Source organism: Rhea pennata, chromosome 4 (genome assembly GCF_028389875.1).
Source record: "Rhea pennata isolate bPtePen1 chromosome 4, bPtePen1.pri, whole genome shotgun sequence".
NCBI lineage: Eukaryota > Metazoa > Chordata > Aves > Rheiformes > Rheidae > Rhea > Rhea pennata.
In genome coordinates, this window is record NC_084666.1 from 77198834 (window position 1) to 77204859 (window position 6026).

Sequence of the window (6026 nt, forward strand, 5' to 3'; positions counted from 1 at the left end):
GCAGAGCTGAAGCCGTGGGAGGGCTGTGAGCAGTGCTTACGCTCTTCAGGCTGGCTTTGTAGACCGGCAGCAGCATCTTGCACGTCTTCAGAGTCTGAGAATGGACAAAAGTGTCAGTGCGCTGGGTCGGAAGCAGCCTTCTTCCCCCTTTGGAGGTGGGTGCTGGGCTTCTAGGTGGCAGGCACACGATCTCATCCCAAAGGAATAACCCCAAGGCAGTAAAACTCCAAGGGATTAATTCCGAGATCCCAAAGTCCATGAGGACTTGCCACTGGGTGCTCCCGTTCCCTCCTGACTTGTCCCATGGCATCAGATGGCCGGGCTTGGCTGCTACACCCTTTCCTAGTCCCCTCCATGGAGTGTCGCCCGCCCCACAGAGAAGAGGCATCTGCTTCACCTCCGGTGCATCCGAAAGCATGTCCAGGCACTGGCGGATGTGCCGGGTCTGGCTACTCAAGGTGCTCGAACCCAGGGCCTTTGCTGGCATGACGTCCGTGGGGAGCTGCTGAGGAGAGCGGGCACCTGGCTTGGGGCTCTAGGAGCTTCCAGGAGGGCGTGTGCTCCCAGTGCAGTGGGTCCCAGCACGAGTCAGAGTTCCGCCCTAAGCAGCTCCATCTAGCCCACTCCTTAGCTTTGGCCCTAACCCATCCACCAGCCTAGCCCACCCTTCCCTCCAGCCCTGCAACACCCCAGCGTAGCCCACACTTAGCTCCAGCAAGGAGCCTAGGGCCACCAGAACGCCCCCCTCCACCTGCAGCACCTGACACTGCAGCTCTCACTCCACATTGTCCCTGACTCCCCTCCCTCGGAGGGGGACGACTGCAAGGCCCCCACTTCTGCCCACCCCTCCTGCTCCCCAAGCCCTTCCTTAGCCAAGCCCCTTGCCCACTCCTCTTACGCAGACAGGATGCGGCAGCCTGTTGGGGAGCAGCAGGGTGGCGTCCCCGAGGTATCCCCACCGGGCTCTCGTTCTGGGGGCCTTCGGTGCCTGGCTGCTCATCGTGAGGGACTGCAATGGTATGCCATCCATGGCCTTCAGCAAAGGCCTCCAAGGAGGCCACTGCTCCCACTCCTAGCCCCACTCTGACCACAGCTCAGCCCACGTGCCACATGCTCTTGTGCAGAGTGAGGCCTTTCTGGGCTCGATGGCTCCAGAGCTGCTTGGAGAACCTCAAGCCTGATTCTCCTCTGACCTGCCCCCCCACCTCAAGCTGAGTGTGCCACAGAGGGAAACTGAGGCTAGCAGGTACTATGGGGACAAGGAGGGAGAAGGGAAGACATGCAACAGCCTTTTCCCCTACCTCACAGGGAACGCGCGTGTCTGGGGGCTGTCGCTGCGGGATGTCCAAAGCCTGTTGCATCTGCTGTTCTCTGTCACCAGGAACATGAGGTGATGCCTGTGAGAAACCCAGCGGGACAGTGTCAGTGATAGGGGTGCTGGGGGAACCCCACTGCCCAGGCTAGGCTGGGGCTTACCGAGGTGGAGGTGACCTGCTCCAGCAAGGAGTCATCCAGCTGCCTCCGGTGGGGAGCATGGCTCAGCCTGAGCCTGGGGGGCTGCCTGCGGCAATTGCGCGTGGCTCCTGCAAGGTGCAACGGGGCTGCCGTCACCCCGGCTGCCACGGTTGGCATCCCCCAGCTAAGGTTGTCCTTGCAAGAGGAGTGCCGCTGTGCTTCAGACCCCAAAATGAGCCCATGCCCTCAAGGACCGGGCTGGGGTCTGACCCCACCTCCTGTGCCAGGCACCTGGGGGCTTCTGGCCGTGAGGCTCTTACCCAGCCACATACGTGTGGCCTTCGCTTTCCCTCCTCTGGGATGCTGCAAGATGGACACCTTGGCCTTCAGGTGGCCCACGCAGAGCTGCCATGAGTGCTGCAGCACAGTCCCCAGGAGAGTGAGAAAAGGGGTGAGGATGCCCTGAGGGGAGAGGGGACAGGTCACGGCTGAGCCCTCCGTGCTGAGCCAGGGGCACCCAGGATGGGGCAGCTGCTGAGGGCCCGCTGCCGCTCTCCAGGGCCCACCAGGGCTGGGGAGGGCTGATCCCCATCCCTCCAGCCTCAGGCACCCTGTCCTGGCCCCAGCCCCTCTCCTGCCTCCTCTCCCACCGTCCCGGTGGCACCTGGCACCTCCTACCAGACAGTGCTGCGGCACCCTCCACTGAAACCATCCTCGCCTCCTCCCAGCTGGGGCCAACAGGGTGCTGGGAAACCTGCCCATGCTGCTGCAGGAGACCCAGGGACCCTGAGTGGCGCGCGGGGACGGAGCCTGCAGCTCGGGCGCAGCTGCCTTGCCGAGGCAAGAACTGCCCTCTGTGATGCAAGCAGGGCCGTGCCAAGTCCAGGAGCTGTGGGGCAGCTGGCAGGGATGGATGGGAGCTCCTAGCGCTGCCCCAGTGCCGAAACCACCCCATTTACTGAAAGCATATTCCCTCCCTAGTCGTGGCTCTTGCATGAGCTGTGCCCTGAGCATCTTTCCCTAGAGAGACCTGCGAGATACCTTACGCTGCTCACTACAATTTCTTCTTGAAGGCTGCTGTCCAGGGAGAGCTCCACGTCGCTGTCAGGAGAGGGCACCGAGATGATGGAAGCAGCCGGTTCCCAAAGGCCTGAAGGCTCCTGAAGAGCAAAGGGCCGAGTTTCAAGCACTGCCTAAAACTGAAGGGGCTTTTTGGGGCACACCACTGATTTTCACGGCCTTTTGATGCCCACAAAGCCACTGGTTCCTGGCCTCATGGTGGACCAGAGCTGCTTTGCAGCCCCGAATGGCTCTTGCCCCTGCCATGAAGCAGCCCAGAGGTGCCACAGTCCTGTCTGTCCCCCAGGAGCAGGGATGCTGGTAGTGGGACTTTTGGCAGCTCAACCTCAATTGGTCACGATTCCCAGGGCAATTTCTCAGCTGTCACTATGCAGCCAGCTGTGCTCAGTGTCTTGTAGGACCCTATGGTGAGGGCAGGTGAGAATCCAGCTTCCCAGACCAGCCCCTACTGGCTTTAGCTATGAAATTATCACTTGTTGTAGTGCTCTGCCTTCTGTAAACTATGACTTTCATAACAACCAAAGCAGGCATCTTACAGATGGCAAAATCAGGTCTGTTCCTCAAGCACCCTCCAACCACCAGCAATTCCTGTCTTGAGTGTGGAAGTCTAGGTGGGCTGTGAGTTAAGTGTGTAACACAACACATAACCTTTCATCGAGGTAATATTCTAATATCTGAGAACTTGAGTTTACAAGACAGTGGAAGATTTTTGACCAATGTTCTGTTTAGACTCCTAAAAAACAAAAAGATATTGAAAAACTAAACACACAAATTCCACCCATATGAAACTGCTTAACACAAACCTCCCCCATCTCAATTAGCGGAGTAACTGTGAGCAGAAGCAGGCAGCTCCCTTCCCTGGGAACTGCCAGTCTCTGACAGGCGCAAGGAGCTCCATCACCCCTTCCTGAGCAGGAGGATCAGTTCCTCCAAGGGGCAACCAACCTGCCTGGGCTCCCATGTGATCTGCTGCCCAGCGCCTCTGCTCTGCCTTTTCTGCAAGGGCTGGCATTGAGCTGTGCAGCCCTGCACTCTCCCTAGGGTGCCAGCAGAACCAGCTCTGGGCTTTAGGAGCCTTCAGAAACAGCAACAATTAAAATTTCAAATTCACAAACACGAGTTTTCTTGGTTTTTGCCCCCTGACTGGAAGAAGAAATAAACACACCCTGGGGCACTTTCCACTTTCTTCCAGCCTCCTCCTGGGCAATGCAGCGGCTTCCCTTCAAATCTGGCCATGCTGGTTTCCTAGACACCTTTAATGAGGTGCTCTGCAGAATGCTGGCCTGGTGCCTGGAGGTCAGGGCTTGCAGAGGAGGCCTTTTCCCTTCGCAGAGGCACCCTTGCTGATCTCTTCCCCTGTCCCCAGTATGAAGTGCAAGATTTCAATGGCCACTCTCCTGAAGAACATGCTGCAAATACCACCACTGTGCTACCAAGTTAAGTTGCTTTAGGAGGATGTTTGAGATACATTAGACAGAGGAATACTGAGCTACAGCTGTGAGGCCAAAGTATGAGAGTCGGAGAGACGCCAGAGGTCCTTCTATCCCAAGGCATAAGCTAGTATGTCCTCCACAAGTGCAAATGTGCCCCAGGTAGAGCAAAGGGAAATCTCCTCCTATTTTACATAGAAATGTGTAACTTCAGGGAAGGAAGGGACTCTTATTTATGCCCTTCTCCCTTGCTGAGCTGTGTTTTCCTCCCGCTGTATGGACTACTGACAGTTAGTTCCTGCTGGAAAGGTTCACTTTGATAAGGCACTGCAGTTCTCTTAAATGCCCTGCAGTTTGCTGCCCCCTAGATGTGATATTCTGCCTCTAAAGAAATTTGGAGGCCTGAGAGAGTGATGCCTAGGAACCAGCAAGAGAACAGGGCAAGTGAAAGAGCTTAACCGCACAAAATGATTTTCATACCCAGCTTACAAAATCAAATGGCTTCCTCTGGCCAGAATTGGGTTTTAAAGATGTGACCGTACTTTAGGGTAGAATTTGCCACTTTTATAGTGAGCTACCAATGCAAACAACTTTTCAGACACTTAGAGATTTGCACGGTGCTTGATTATGACTGCAGAAGGCTGCACTTCTCTCAGGAGAAGAGCACAGAGCACTCCTAGGGTAACAGGAGCGGACAAACGCGACGGAAGGTGTGCAAAAGCCACAAAATCCAGCCGTTGCTGGTGTTCAGAGCTGCTCTCGCCTCCAAGGCCATTTTTTTGCGGAGAATGCAGCTTTCACGTGTAAGCTAAAATGGTGAGACAGAGAGAGGGGGGCACCAGGCTTTTGGGAGATCAAGCCCCGAGGGGCCAACAGTGCCCGCAGCGCATCTCTGGATATTCAGGTATATTGACCTTGCTTGGATTCACTCACGGGGCTGAGCTGTTGGAGAAATGCCGTTTCCTGGTGCCTCTCTCCTGCACCGTCCCTTCTCACAGCACTGTGCTCCGGCTCTTTTCCCCATTGCACCTTTTCCCTCACTTGCAGCCCTCTGCGCCTTCCTTGCTGGTGCTCTGTGAAGGCATCCGGCTCCGAGAGGCTCCGTGTTCAAATCCTGAGGCCTCCCCTCTCAGGTCGCAGTTCAGGAATTGCCTCTGCTCCGGGCAGAGGCGCGGGCCCGAGGGAGCCAGGGAGCAGCGCGCCGGGAGTCCATTCCCACACTGTCAGCAGCAGAATCAGCAGGAGCAAATCTGTCCCTCTGGAGCAGAGTTTTTGAGTCTGGGAAACTTCCTGCCCCATGAAGCTGCTCTTGGCCAAAGTCACGGCAGCGAGCGTATAGGCTGCTCCGCGTGGGAAGGGATGTGGCCCCCTTGGAGCCCAGCTGGAGAGGCTTTGGCGCTGGAAACCCGCTGGGGCCGTGCAGCATTGCTGCTCTGCAGCAGGCGAGACCTCACAGCGCTACATCCTCCGCTTTCACTGGGAGGGAAACTAGTGACTTTTGTCCTTCTCCACTGCAAAGCGCCACGACAGAGTCAACGGTGTACACCATGGCAGTAGGAGGGCTGGAGAAGCGGCGGTGGCAGTGCCTTGGCCAGGGCTTTCCAGCATGAGTCAAAGCCCTCCCAGTGCGATGGAACCGGGGTGGAGGAAATGAACGTGGTGCCAGGAAAGACCCCTCTGTGCCACTTCCAAATCCAAATCCCGCTGCCCTTTGACAAGTTTAAGAGCATCACACTGCCAGGGTGGTATTGCATTTTTGGAGTGCTGAGAGATTTACGCTGACCTGGAGGCAACCAGAGTACTATTTCCCAGCGCGTCCCAGCACCAGGTGGCTTACGCCGCTGGAAGAGGGCATCTTGGAGGCGGCCGTGATGCCGCCGGGGAGGAGCTGGTGCCGCAGCACCCTGCCTCGGGGCCCGGCGTTGCTCCCGGTGCCGAGCCACTCTCTGCCCCAGCTGGAGCGCGGGGCCGAGCCAGGCTGCGCTGCGGGGCCGGGGGCGGGCCGGGCCCGCCCGGGGAGGGGTTTCGAGCGGCGCCGCTTAAGGGGGGAGCCGGGCCGGG